The 13,666-nt window shown below is 41.3% G+C and overlaps 1 protein-coding gene across 1 annotated transcript in view; it reads left to right on the forward strand.

The window, feature by feature from the left end:
• The first annotated feature begins 1,683 nt into the window (after positions 1–1,683).
• Positions 1,684–13,666, forward strand: part of LOC126484241 (probable cytochrome P450 6a13) — a 97,847-nt gene continuing 85,864 nt past the window's right edge. The window contains exon 1 of the mRNA XM_050107655.1: positions 1,684–1,737. The gene's annotated coding sequence lies outside the window, so the exon portion shown is untranslated. The remainder of the gene's footprint in view (positions 1,738–13,666) is intronic.

Genomic DNA, 13,666 nt, shown 5'->3' on the forward strand with positions numbered 1-13,666 from the left:
ATATAAATAGACTAGAATGGAGACATCTCAGTTTATCAAGAAAGGTAAAGCAGATTTATCACGAGAATAAAAAATTTCTTAAAAATGCTTCGTGCAACATGATTCCACAGACATAAACAATTCGTAAAGAATTCGAGAAAGATCTCAATCTCTGTTGCATCTTATGTCAACACCTTTCGATGTTTGTATAATTTTTTTCTCTTTGACTAAATACAGAGTGTCCCAGGAGAAATAATAACTATTCATAAAAGTGATAGGGGTGAAAATTCAAAAGAAAAAGGCTACTGAAAATTGGCTCTAAAATACATATCTTAAGAGCTATGAGCACTTCTACATTTTCGATACTGTGAAACAAATCTCTTCTACTGCAAGATCTTTGCTTTCCATATTTTAGGAGGAGGTAATATGGATAAAAACAATAAAAAATAGTCAGTTAAACTTGGGGTCTAAAATGCATACCTTAAGAACTATGATCACTTGTTCGATAGAAGAAATGTGTTTGACAGTAGCGAAGATGAACAAATGCTCACAGCTCTTAAGGTACGCTTTTTGGAGCCCATCTTTACTAGAATTTTTTTTTCGAATGTTCACTGCAATCATATCTCAGAATATTAACCGTTTCTCCTAGGATACGCTGTATAGTAACAGTGTGATGTCGAGAATGACTGGCGGTAACCGCCCGCGGAAACAGAGTCTAAAAAGGTTTTCATGAATGTTAGTATTACCTGCATTCAGTAGTAAACGCTACGTCCGTCTGGACAATGACCACTGGATTGGCACTTAAGCATTTCGAAAGCCATCGATATAACATGCTATTTACTGGAGGATATGTTTTTCGCATGATATCTACATTGGTATCCGTATAATGGCAATGTGCTCATACAACGCCTTTTAGAGCTAAAATTAAAAAGCAGAAAATACTAGGCACGAAATGTGAGTCCACCTGGGAGGACCAAAGTTCAGATTCCCGTTAGCCATCCAGATTAGACTGTCTTTGGTTTCCATAGATCATTTTACACAAATGCTGGGATGGTGCCTTTGAAAGAGGACATGTCCAATTTCCTAGGCCAGTGCTTTTCCTATGCGTGCTTATGTGCGGTGTCTTATATCGTCGTCGACGCAATGCTAGACGCTAAATTTCCTTCCCCTGTCTGTCTCGAAGAACGGAAGGAGAAATTTGTTTTCTTTTTGTTGTTGTTTTGGCTTCACATGATCTTTGTTGTAACGCCGGATGGCGCTGCGTTATCGGTATAGCAATCGTAACATCTAGGAGTGCAACACGCGTGATGTTGCACTTTGAAATACCGCGCAGGCCAAGCGCCGAAACCATCACACCACTTTAACAGTGGCTGCCGTTCGTAATGTTAGCTTGTTGTTTCCACGGTCTTATTTGTAACAGTTTACGTCACATCCCCGGTAAGGGCTGCTCTCACGGTCGTTGGTACTGATAAGATGGAGCGCTGTAAAGATACGTCTCTTGGTTTGCGCAGTGCTAAGTTTACTCGGTGAAAAAATGAACTTTTGCCCATGATTCACAACGCAAAGGGTACGGGGGCGGCGCGAACTGACTCTGTCTCGGTAGCGAGAAACCCCGGTAAGAGATGGCGTAGCGTCAGCCGCCGTCACACGGCCACGTCCCGCTATATAGCCGCAGCAAGCTGCTTCGCGAGCAGTTATAGCGTCGGCCGCCTGCGAAACAACTCGGCGGGCTCTGCGAAACCGGCTGTCTGCCTTCACGTGAGTCAGTGCTTCCGTTCAAGTTCACATTTGCTTACAAGTTAGTTGTACGGTTAATGGCTGTTGCAGTGCATCGCCAGCCCTCAGTCACATCAGTGATCATTTAAGCAAATTCACTTTTGAAGCCGTAATGAATTACGTAAGAAGTGAAAGAGACAGCTGTAGTAGTTTATTTGTGAGAGGTCGTCACTGTGCTTGTCAAGGTCAAAGTCAATGTCTGTTCATATCCAGGCATTAAATTCTGGTGGCAATCTACCTCTTTACTGCTTTGGGTAACAATTAGAGGTCAACTGACGCGCCGGATTTCTCTGACGTGCTACGCAATACCAAGTATGTGTCGACTACAGTTGTTATGGACGAGCGTCTTCGTCTACAGTTACATACACAGCGTGATTCCGTGATGTTACAAACTTTCACGGGTGGTGGAGAAGGATAAATATATCAATTTGAGGTAAGAAACCCGAGTCTGGAAACGACGGAGCCGAAATTTATAAGCGAAAATCGTTCTGATACCTCTGACGGCGCCGGCCGGCGTGGCCGAGCGGTTCTAGGCGCTACAGTCTGGAACCGCGCCACCGGTACGGTCGCAGGCTCGAATCCTGCCTCGGGCATGGATGTGTGTGATGTCCTTAGGTTAGTTAGGTTTAAGTAGTTCTAATTTCTAGGGGACTGATGACCTGAGATGTTAAGTCCCATAGTGCTCAGAGCCATTTGAACCATTTTTTTTTCAAAACATAATCGCACAGAACGTGTAAGGAAGAATGTCATTTAGCAGTGAACGTAAAATTTGCACACTTTACCGCATTTCGATTCGTTAGCAGCCAATGAGACGTCCCTTCATTCCTACCTGCCTCTCGCGTTATTATTGACAGAATGCTTGTTATTAGTCACTGGAAAGTTCTCAGTTTCTGGATGGTTTGTGCCACTGAGCTGCATATTTGACTACCATAGATTAGAATCCTTATCCTACAGTACTTGCTGACCTTACTTTTCAGGCATATTACATACTTACTTTTCAATGCGGCATTCATTTTCCTAAATGGTATCTGTTTCATTTCTAATTTCCTGATTATTTTTTGCATTATCCGTTCGCACTCCCTTTTCGGTTACTTAAAGTAAGTGAATTCACCAACTTAGTTAGCCTTCACTGAACAATCTTTCAGGATACTGGTTGTCAGTTTCGGTGCTAGTAGAGATAATTTTGCGCCTAATCTCACGTTTGCACTATGGAATACGGAAGTTCATTGTGGAAGCTCGTAGCCGGTCGAAAAATAAAGAAAAAAAAGCTACACAAATATTATACAGTGTTGATATCAGAAGCACAGTTCGTCTACATCTCTGAAACGAAATTCGAACACGATTTCAACTCTTTAGAAAATAGTTGTGGTTCTTTGTATTCATTTTGCGCTATTCCTCTGTTTAAAAAAATTTTTTTTATTCTCACTATTTTACCTGTTAGAGTTGCTTAACAAATCGACAAGTCTAAACCCTAGTTTTGTTGGCTATCTGTAAACTCGGAATAAGCGAAAACTTGTCTAGAAATCCTGAAATATGTGATAACTCATACTTGGTGCTCCTTAAAAAAGAAATCATTTATGTCTTCCGTGTTATCCAACTTTGATGTCACATTCTACTTTAGTCTGATTACAGTCTGAAATTTACCTCAGTTCACCGAACATTTTGGTATAAATTTAATAGACCACCAATGTTTTTCCAATTCTTTACACCTTCTCTGTTTTCGCTGCTGTAAATTAAGAAAATTATGGCAGTCCGCAGGTAGAAGATGTGTGTGGAAGTGAAGGTATTCCAATAAAAATGGTTAAAGCTTGAGGTAAAATGCTGCAATAGGAACATGCGAAATTGTTTACAGAATGTGTGAGAAAGAAGACCCTTCCCAAACTGGAGGAAATCGGTAATCTACTGCATGAGAAAGAAGACGGACAAGGTATGAAAAACTGCAGTCCTGTCAGTCCTTTGGTGATGTAAGCACTAAAAATTTCACCAAATGCACTGAGAAAACATTCGATTCTGATGAAACAAAGTGGCAAGCAGACTTCGGAAGTCAGGTTAGTACGGTGGGCCACATGCAAGTGTTTAATAAAATTATTGAGTGGAGCAATGAGAAGACTTACCACATTCTCTGGGATTCATAGACTTTGAGAAATTTTTCGTCACAGTTTCAGCAATAGGCTATACTACTCGTAGCAGCCGTTGAGTGGAAATACTCGTATATTGATTCCGCCAGTGTTATTGCACGGAAGTGACCGTTCCAATACTGAAGCTTCAAAAAATGTTCAAATAGCTCTGAGCACTACGGGACTTAACTTGTGAGGTCATCAGTCCCCTAGAACTTAGAACTACTTAAACCTAACTAACCTAAGGACATCACACACATACATGCCCGAGGCAGGATTCGAACCTGCGACGTAGCGGTCGCGCGGTTCCCGACTGAGCGCCTAGAACCGCTCGGCCACCCCGGCCGGTGCTGAAGCTTCCATCAGACTTGATCAGGCTCGTGAGATATTAAACATTTAAAGAGCCAGGCCAGCGACAAGATTTCGTAATGCCTTAACAATTCTCAGTAGCCCTAGAGCGAGTCTGCACTGGGAAAATGAAGAAGTAATAGTTGTTAAAGAAACATATTTGAAACACCATCATTATACTGACGACACTGTGCTGTTGACTAGGTTTCAACTTTACACAATACGTGTGCCTCACTTAAGTAAACAGCATTCACGTCGCGTAAACATCTTGTTTGCGTGCGGAGATGCACTTGTTGTCTTCACTTGATTGCTACCGCTGGCTTCCCAAATTCGACTCTGCTTTCGTCTTAGGTTCTCTGAGTGTCGTCTGCTGTCTTTTTTCGTTTCTTTCTCTTATACATCCAACCAAATCTTTTAAATTTCGTGTATTTGTGTATTTTGTTTTACTTTCAAAGCACTGTACTTATGAAACTTTCTAGCACATTAACACTGTGTGCGGGACCGGGACACGACCTGAAACTTTTACCTTTTGTCTGCTCTACCAACTGAGCTATTCAGTCACGACTCCCGAGGCCCCTCACAGCTTTACTTTCGCCAGTACCTCATCTCCCACCTACCCAGGCTGTGGTGAAGCCATGTCTCCGCAGTATCTTTTGTTCCAGGACTGCTAATCCCTCAAGGTATGCAAGAGAAGTTCTGTGAAGTTTGGAAGGTAGGGTATGACGTACTGGCGGAAGTAAAGATCTGAGACCGCGTCGTGCGTGGATAGTTCAGCCGGTAGAGCACTTGCCCGCGAAAGGCAAAGGTCCCACGTTGGAATCCCAGTCCGACACACAGTTTTAATCTGATAAAAGTTTGAAATCAGTGCACACTCCTATGACGAGGAGTGAAAATTCATTCTGTGCTTTGTCCTTAGGCTTATTTGATTCTCACAGTTCATCTTCACCTCTGTCTGCTGGTCCTCCTTATAAACTGTCACTCCACCCGAAACAAAATGATTATAGTTTCAGAAAAATTGCATAGTTTATTGAAGAGAATACCAAACTGGTTGGCGAGCCCTGTTCATAATTCTCAGCCTGGAATCTCAGTGGCTAGAGTACACTTGTCTTCAGTGATGAGTGGCATTTCGAACTAAACTCCGATGACCAGAGAAGACGTGTCCGGAGACGCCCCGGACAGCAGTGGAAAACCAAACTGTCGCACGTCATACGGCCCGAGAACCAGGAGTGGTAGTCTGGGGTGCCATTTCTTTTCATAGCAGGAACCCTTTGGTTCTTTGGTTGTCATCCGCGTTACCCTTTGAGCACAACGTTAAGTTGATGATATTCTATGTGCCGTTTTGTTATCCTTCGTGGCAAGCCATCCTGGGCTCACATTTCAGCAAGACAACGCTCCCCCCTCCTCCCCCCCCCTCACACACACACACACACACACACACACACACACACACACACACACACACACACATACGGCGAGGGTTTCTACTGTTTGTTTTCGTGCTTGTCAGAGCCTTCCTTGGCAGTAAGGGCGCCGGTTCTCTTCCCAGCTGAGAAAGTTTGGAGTTGGAGCCTTACGGGCAGAGCCCTCCAACCAGCTTGGTATTCTGACGATCTGTCGCGTCAATTGGACAGAATTTGGCACATCCGTCAGGAGGACATCTGACAGCTCTGTCAATGAATGCATATCAATAACCGTTTGCATAAGGGCGAAAGGTGGACCAACGCGTTATTAACTTGCTTAATTTGTGAAGCTCTTTTTCTCGAATAAATCATCCAATTTTTCTGTAACTATAATCATTTGTTTGTTGTGCATGTACATCACATCTGCTGATTTCCGTTGTATTAGGATAATTTCTTCGTCGTGTGTCGTTTCTTCGGTCTTAGAGTGAATATTGTTTTCTTAAATTGTGAAGGAGCTGCTATACAACATTAGTTATTTTGCTATGCTGTGTGGCGATGTTTCTTGACGAGATGTTATTGCAACATTATTTATTTTAGACGTTCGCTTTTGGTGTTTGTTGTTACTTTCTTTGGCATGTAACTTATTCCATTGTACTTTTTTTTAAAAAAAAATATTGTTCAGATAGTCAATGGAAAGTGGCCTTCGGTCCGACACAGATCGTGGCAATTAAAAGAAACATAAAAGTGCAACCAGTGCGTTTATCTGATTGCAAATTTATGATTACATTTGGACAGTTAAAGAAATAAACAGAAGGGTAAAATAATTTGGTCTGGTTTGGTAATCTAAATACGATTGCCATACATAACCTTCTTCTGTGACTGAAAAAGAAAGTTTACATTGAGAGTGTTTTCACGTTTTTGTTTATTATCGCATATACGAAAAGAGTTACGTGAAATACTTTTAGCAATGCTGTGCTTTGCTTTTCTTTATCATCATTACCCTTTAGCGGAATAAAATGTATATATGGAAGTCTTATTGTTCTGTATCTGGCCTACAATTTAAGGAACGATTTTTCGTAACTGCAACTCATGCTAAGAATCAATATATCTTCCCTACTTCATAGTGATTAAAAGTTGAAATTACTTTGTTATGAGCACTGATGTTACAGTCCGTGTGATCGTTCAAAAACACAAGTTCGCAGTGGATTTTATTTCTCGTTAAAATGCTATTTCATACCACGACTAGCCCAAGAACATGAGACTCTCATTAAAAAATACGTTGTCACTATAAAGTTTGCCAGATCAGAACGGAGCACAGCAAGATTCCTATCAGATTCTGAAGGTACATTAAATTATTTGCACTGTAAATTATATCCTATCAGCAGCCCGCGTCAATCTGCAACACATCATAAAATCTGCTGACCTTCACTGCCAGTCTGGGAGCTAAAAGAAATAATATTATTTTACTATTATTTTACCGCTTCCTTGCGGTATGCTCGACTATATTGTAAGTCGTTTAAATACGCCGCGGCAGCGGCTCTTCGTTCTCCACGCAGCTCAGCACCACAGATAATATTTATATAACTGAAAAATGTCTCAACAGGATGGGATAATATGCAAGCAAGCTTAACAATAAATAATACAAGTTTTCATTTAAACAACTCTATTAAAACCTTTAAATATCTCAGTGATTACAGACCTTTGTGAATTCACACGTAATGGCGTACATTGCTTAGTCTCGACAAAAGAATGCTACACTAGCGTTCGCTACTACGACACAGGATATCTTACTCGTTCGACTCCCAGATGAAGAAGACAAAGAAATTGCTATTCGTCACGTATTATATACTAACTACTTATTTTAATCTTTGTTCGACATTTATCGTCTGTGGCGGTTTCATTACTCGCCGACGCAGATATTCTCAAAAATAAATAATAAAAAAATACATAATTTTATACAATAACACAATATGATACATATAATTTTCTCGTTACTACATAATATGTTGTTTTTGTTTCTTACTAGACGTTACAATGCCCCCTGGCAGCAATTGACTAACGTTAAGAATGTTCGGCAATATGCTGCCACTAACGTCTGTTTGGTTATTGTCTGTTACCTTGGTTAGAACATTCACTTTAAACTTCTTAGTTCTTTTACACTGTAGGTTTAATTACACTTTTTATACTGTTCTTACACTTTGCGAGGTGACCATCAACCTAGTCCCAGGGTCATTACATTTATTTGGCTCCCCCATTCGGGCTACGTGCGATCAGAAAACCTGGGAAAACTGCGCCGGAGCCATGGTCATCTCGTCTGGTTTGTTTTAATACCCAGTTTGATCACAAAAAGTTCAGATTCTATCCAATGTTCACATATAACAAAGGCTATTTGTGAGAGCATGTTAAACCTTTAGTCTCTTTGTTACCCATATAATATTTGTGTTTTGGATTGTAATGAAAGTCACTTGTTACACATTTTTACAGTAGTATCATGAATCGTCCTTGCATTTACTCGCGACAATTGGTTTGAAATGTCCAGCATTCATGCGAGTATACTTCATTAACATGACGAAAACATATTAATCTATATATCACTGAACCAATGAATACTTTGAGTCCGTATTGAATAACTCAAGAAAAAACAAATGTTTGTCACGTCATTTCGTGTCCACTAAACCCTATTCATGTTAGTGCATTAAACACATATTTGATAGTTCATTTGAATGACAACAATGTTGTACGGAGCTGGCGGCGCGAAGCAATTGTTGAGTAGCGTCGTCTGGAACGCCGCGTGCCGACGGCCGCTGGGTTCGACGACCGGCTCTCAGTAACAGCGACGTCGTGCTAACGTGGCGCCCAAGCAGTCGCGAACCGCGGCGAACCATTCACCGATGTCGGCGAGTGGCAGTGGTTTACCGCGACCGGCTGGCTGGCGGCACGACACTCGTCTCGGCTTCTCCGCATGGCTCCCCGTTGTAGCGCATGAAACAAACATTCCACAACGGTGTACTGTCTTTAAGGACACAGCTTACTAGCTGTGGAAGAAGATGCAACTTGTTAAACGCGTTTATTGTTCAGTAAGCCGTCGCTTCACTGGTATGCACAGGATGGTTTGGCGTGATAACAGGTTTCTTGTGGCATTGTGACACTGTTATTCAAGGTTCGTCACACGCACATTGTACTACACATTTTCACTCACTCCACGGTTGGTACACTGCCAGAGCGTCTTTCAACACGTGAAAATGTTTCGTAACACACATACTACATGTCCCCATCGAGCTAGGTTCGTTTAACTCGACTCCGAACGGATCAATAACTACTGTTTTTATACACTGTCTATTGTTCGTTGAGCACTGCACTAGGACAGTCTGTCACTCAACACTAGACTTATCGACGTATATATTGGTGCAGATAAAACAGTCATTTTCTGTCCCTGCTACACACAATATTCCGTCCTTTCCTCCATTGTTTATGCACACAGTTTATTTTTTAATACCTTTTAACTGTTCTTCGCATGCTCACTCTCATCTACATGGCGTCTATTTGTTTTTACCTTATCACAACACACTTTTCATATTGTTACTAGGCGTATACAGCCCTCTTGTAAAAATTTTTTTAAATTTTCTTATCAGTGTAGCTTGCCTGGTTATCACCCATCTATCAAACAGATTTTACCATGTGCATGACAGCTTGACTTGGGCATATTGATCAATAAATACTTCATTTGGCACTAGCATTATTTTTAATAATTTTTCCTATATGACCACATTGTAGGTTCCACATTGGTTGACTTAATTCGCGTATCGCGTAATGAATATTCAAGGGCGTGTACCAAGTACACAGGCTTCAATTGAAGCATTGTTATATACAAAGCGGATTTTCCACGGAACGGGCTTGTTTTTTGATTAGCTTATGCTCCAGTGTCGTTCTCATATCACTACTGGCAGCAAACATCACATAATTGTTGCATATTACAGAGTCCATGTTTGGCTAGTCAAGACTCTCTCTCTCAGGGTTCCTTATCCTAATACAATTACAACAGTTACCTTACTATATTAGATTGCATCATTAATTGCACTTACATACTACACATAGAAAATGGTTCAAGAAATTAATCCTGTGTATAATGATTCAAGAAATTAATCCTCACTTTATCAACAAGAAGATTATTCGTTGCTTAATGAGCCTATGATTTTTAAATGGCTCTAATTGTCTGTAAACAAAATCTTTCCTGTGTAAGCTATTGCCTACTTTCTGAATCCACTTCCTCCAAGTTTCATTACACACAAATTTCTTTCTTAATACTAACATACTTATATTCTAAAACACAATTAAAATCTTCTTACAACTATTACTCTTTATATGTGATATGTCACTGAATAAATAACTTCACATCTTTACGTGGATACAATCCTTTGATCTTCCCCGTATGGGGATGTGCTAACAAATAGCTACATTCGTGTGCCAACATCTTCCGAATCTCTTTAGCCACTACTTCCCTCCTCGACCAAGGGATGGAGTAAGTTGCGCGACAGTATGTTTTGTGGGGCATCACCTCTATGTGATAGTGGTACCCTTTGACTATTCCTGGTCGGTCGGTAAATACCATAGTGTATTCCGATAGCAGCTGCGTCAACTGTTGCTTTTGTTTACCGCTTAAACCTTCAGATTCCTGCACTTTGGTTTGAAATGCCTCAACATTTGTTTCAAAATTTCGATCCTCTAAATTCGGGTAATAGAGGTCTGCTGCATGTGACAAATCATCAAGGGGTTCCTACATTTGATATTAATTCGATTACAACACGGCACAAGTACCTCCTTCGATTTCATCATAGATAACTCAATCCTCCTACCCCTATTAACTATGCTTAATTTCCCCAAGGAGAGGTCGATCAATGCGTCCCTCTCACGGAGAAAATCCACTCCCAGAATGCAGGCCACCTTTAGTCCTTTAACAATGAGGAACGAGCTCACTATGGCTTCGCCCTCCTTACAAATCTCTACCTGCACCTGGTATTTAACTGATTGGCTCTGTGCACCAATGGCTCCAGACACCTTACAATTATTAACCGGGAAAGTCGGAATGCTATGTCCTTTTCCCAGTGCCTTAAATAACTCCATACTCATTACACTTACTGAGGCACCTGTGTCGATGATTATATTCACTGCAACATCATTGATTTTCGCTTCGATAATAGCTTGCACATTTTCGTTATTATCTTTCTTACATTCGTGTGGTTCGTTCAGTAGATCTTTATCCATACTGACACCATCGTTGTATCGCAGCATACGTATCCCAGGTATATTATTATCACTCGTGTTGCTCTCACTCCATCCCTCGGCCATCGATGGAGAGCATATCGAGGCCGATTCTAGTTTGTTGGATTAGTTGCTTGTGAAGTACTTGGAAGGCTATTGTCCGCGACCTCCACTATATGTACACTCTGATTTGTCGGCCGCCACGGCTGCGCAATAGGCGCGTTTTGCGGCGGTGGTCTATTGTTGTCATACCGGTCATTACCCTGTCGCTCTGGGCTTCTTCGCTGATTTTGCTGCCAATTTCGATTACTATCACTATAATTGCTCTGCCACTGACCTCGCGCATTTTTCCAGCGGTTGGTCCCTGACATTCCAGATTCGTACCGGTCGTCAAATCGACGCCTTTTGTTATAAGTTGTTTGTCCATACCCGTTCTGGCCTCTGCCATTACTACCATTTTGCGAATGTTCTTGCCGCTTGTTACCACCCCCACCATTTCCATGGTTGTGGTTTTGTGCACTACTATTTCTGTCATGTTTACATCCTGACCCATTATTCCGCGAGTGATCACACGCTGATTTTGCGTCTTCCTGTATCAAGTCTATAGAATCTAGAACAGACAGAAAGTTTTCCATATCGCTTTCTGGTACGTGTATTAATTTCTCTTTGATATGAATGGGTAAATGTGATTTTAGTAGTCTTATTATGTCTCTTGGTGATATAGGCTCGTCCCAGTAGCGTGTTTTGTTTATATATTTTTCAAAATACCGTCTCAAATTCCCCAGACGAGGTGAGTACGGTTCGGGATTATATATTTCTTTTCTTAGCCGCTCTTGTATACAAGGCGACCAATATTTCGATAGAAATGCCCTTTCGAACTGTTCATATGTCATGCAGCTGTCTGCTACTTCTGTAGCCCACAACGCTGCATCACCTTGAATGTACGACATTACGTATTGAATTTTCTGTGTTTCGTTCCACACACTGGGCAAGATATTTTTAAAGCTTTTTATGAATACTACTGGGTGTACTGATTTCCGTTCAGTAGTAAACGTTTGAAATTGTCTATTTTTGATTAAACTTTCTTCCACTAATATTTTTGAACTACATGGTTTTGCTCCTTGGACATATGCTGTGTGCTCCGAACCGAAGCTACAGCTCTTCGCATTATCGACTACAGATTCCCCATTGTTGTATCGCGTGTAAGTTTGTGCGTTGCCGAAACCATGAGCTGTTGGCGACAGAGGTTCCTGTTCCAAATGTTTTCTGCTTTGTGCTAAACCCTTCTCCAGGTCGGATATCCGTTTGTTCATATTCACTTGCCACTGCGGAATATCCTCACTGAGTATTTGTTTGATGGTTTGCACGTCGTTCTGTACCTGACTACTCACTGCGGTACTGAACGATTCGGAGCCTCTATTTGCTATGGCTGCTTGTACTTTGGGAATTAATGTTCTTGTCAATCTCACACTCCTTCACTTCTAGCCATGAGTTGAATTCTGTTTCAATTTTAGTTGCTTGTTCGTTCCACTTCTGCTCTACAAGCTGCGTGGAATCTATTTCTAGCTTTTCTACTCGATTGGCTAATACACCTATTTCGTCTACCCTGTTAGCGTTTGCTACTTGCAGGTTGTTGACCTGTTCAGTCAGCTCCTGCACGGCCTTAGGTATCGACTCATAATTCTGTTTCATATCTGCAATCTCTTTTTTCATGTTTTCTAACGATTGCACAAGTTGCTGGTCCCGCTCAGCTTGCCGGCGATCTCGCTCAGCTTGCTGGCGGTCTCGCTCGACTTGCTGTTGCGCAAATTCTGCCTGGTAATTCAGCACGCGCTCTAATATAGCCTGAAGCGAATACCCACCAGGCAGATTACCACTCTCTGGTTCCTGCTTTTCTGGTGGTGGTACAACTTCTTTCTCTACATCCCCTTGAGGACTAGTGGGCGGTGGCACCACTTCCTGTGCCCCTGCCCCCACATTCTCACATGTTATATCCTCAAAGAGAGTACTAGTACTACTTGAGGTACCCGGTTCCACATTTCCTGCACTAACTAATTGTTGTTCCTCAGTATCCATATTGCTCGGACGTTGACTACGCAACTTAACCATATTCATAAATTGCTTACTAAACCACAAAGTCTGACAGTTTTGCCCCTTGCACACAAAATACGTTAATTTATCTACACTAACTGCACACTAAAAATTACTATCTACCATCAACTTTGTCCTGTCACAAACACTAACATCAAACTACGCACAATATGCACACCACTAGCGAAATGAGATCACTTCACTGGAGCTCGACTTCTACAAACAGGACAACTACACTGTAGTCTTACCTTTAGTTTATCTTATCTCGGGGTTCGGCTGCCCCCGGATTACGTAGTCGTTACAGCTTCTCAGTACTATCAGGATCGTCTTCTCAGACTCGTTTGCAGTAGTACGTTTTGTCATGAAAGAGTGTTTACACATTCATTAATACATAGCATTGATCATGATATACATACATACATTTATCACTAAATACATATATATCTACACATACATAACAATCAACACTGAAAGAAAAATACATAAAATTTTATATTTGTGGCCACTGCAAATTTGGGCCCCGCGTTTTTGGGCGACAGTTTCGCGTTTTTTATTATCGCATATACGAAAAGAGCCGCGAAATATCTGTTAATAATGCTGTTCTTTGCTTTTCTTTATCATCATTACCCTTTAGCGGAATAAAATGTATATATGGAAGTCTTATTGTTCTGTATCTGGCCTACAATTTAAGGAACG

Source organism: Schistocerca serialis, chromosome 6 (genome assembly GCF_023864345.2).
Source record: "Schistocerca serialis cubense isolate TAMUIC-IGC-003099 chromosome 6, iqSchSeri2.2, whole genome shotgun sequence".
NCBI classification, from domain to species: Eukaryota; Metazoa; Arthropoda; class Insecta; order Orthoptera; family Acrididae; genus Schistocerca; species Schistocerca serialis.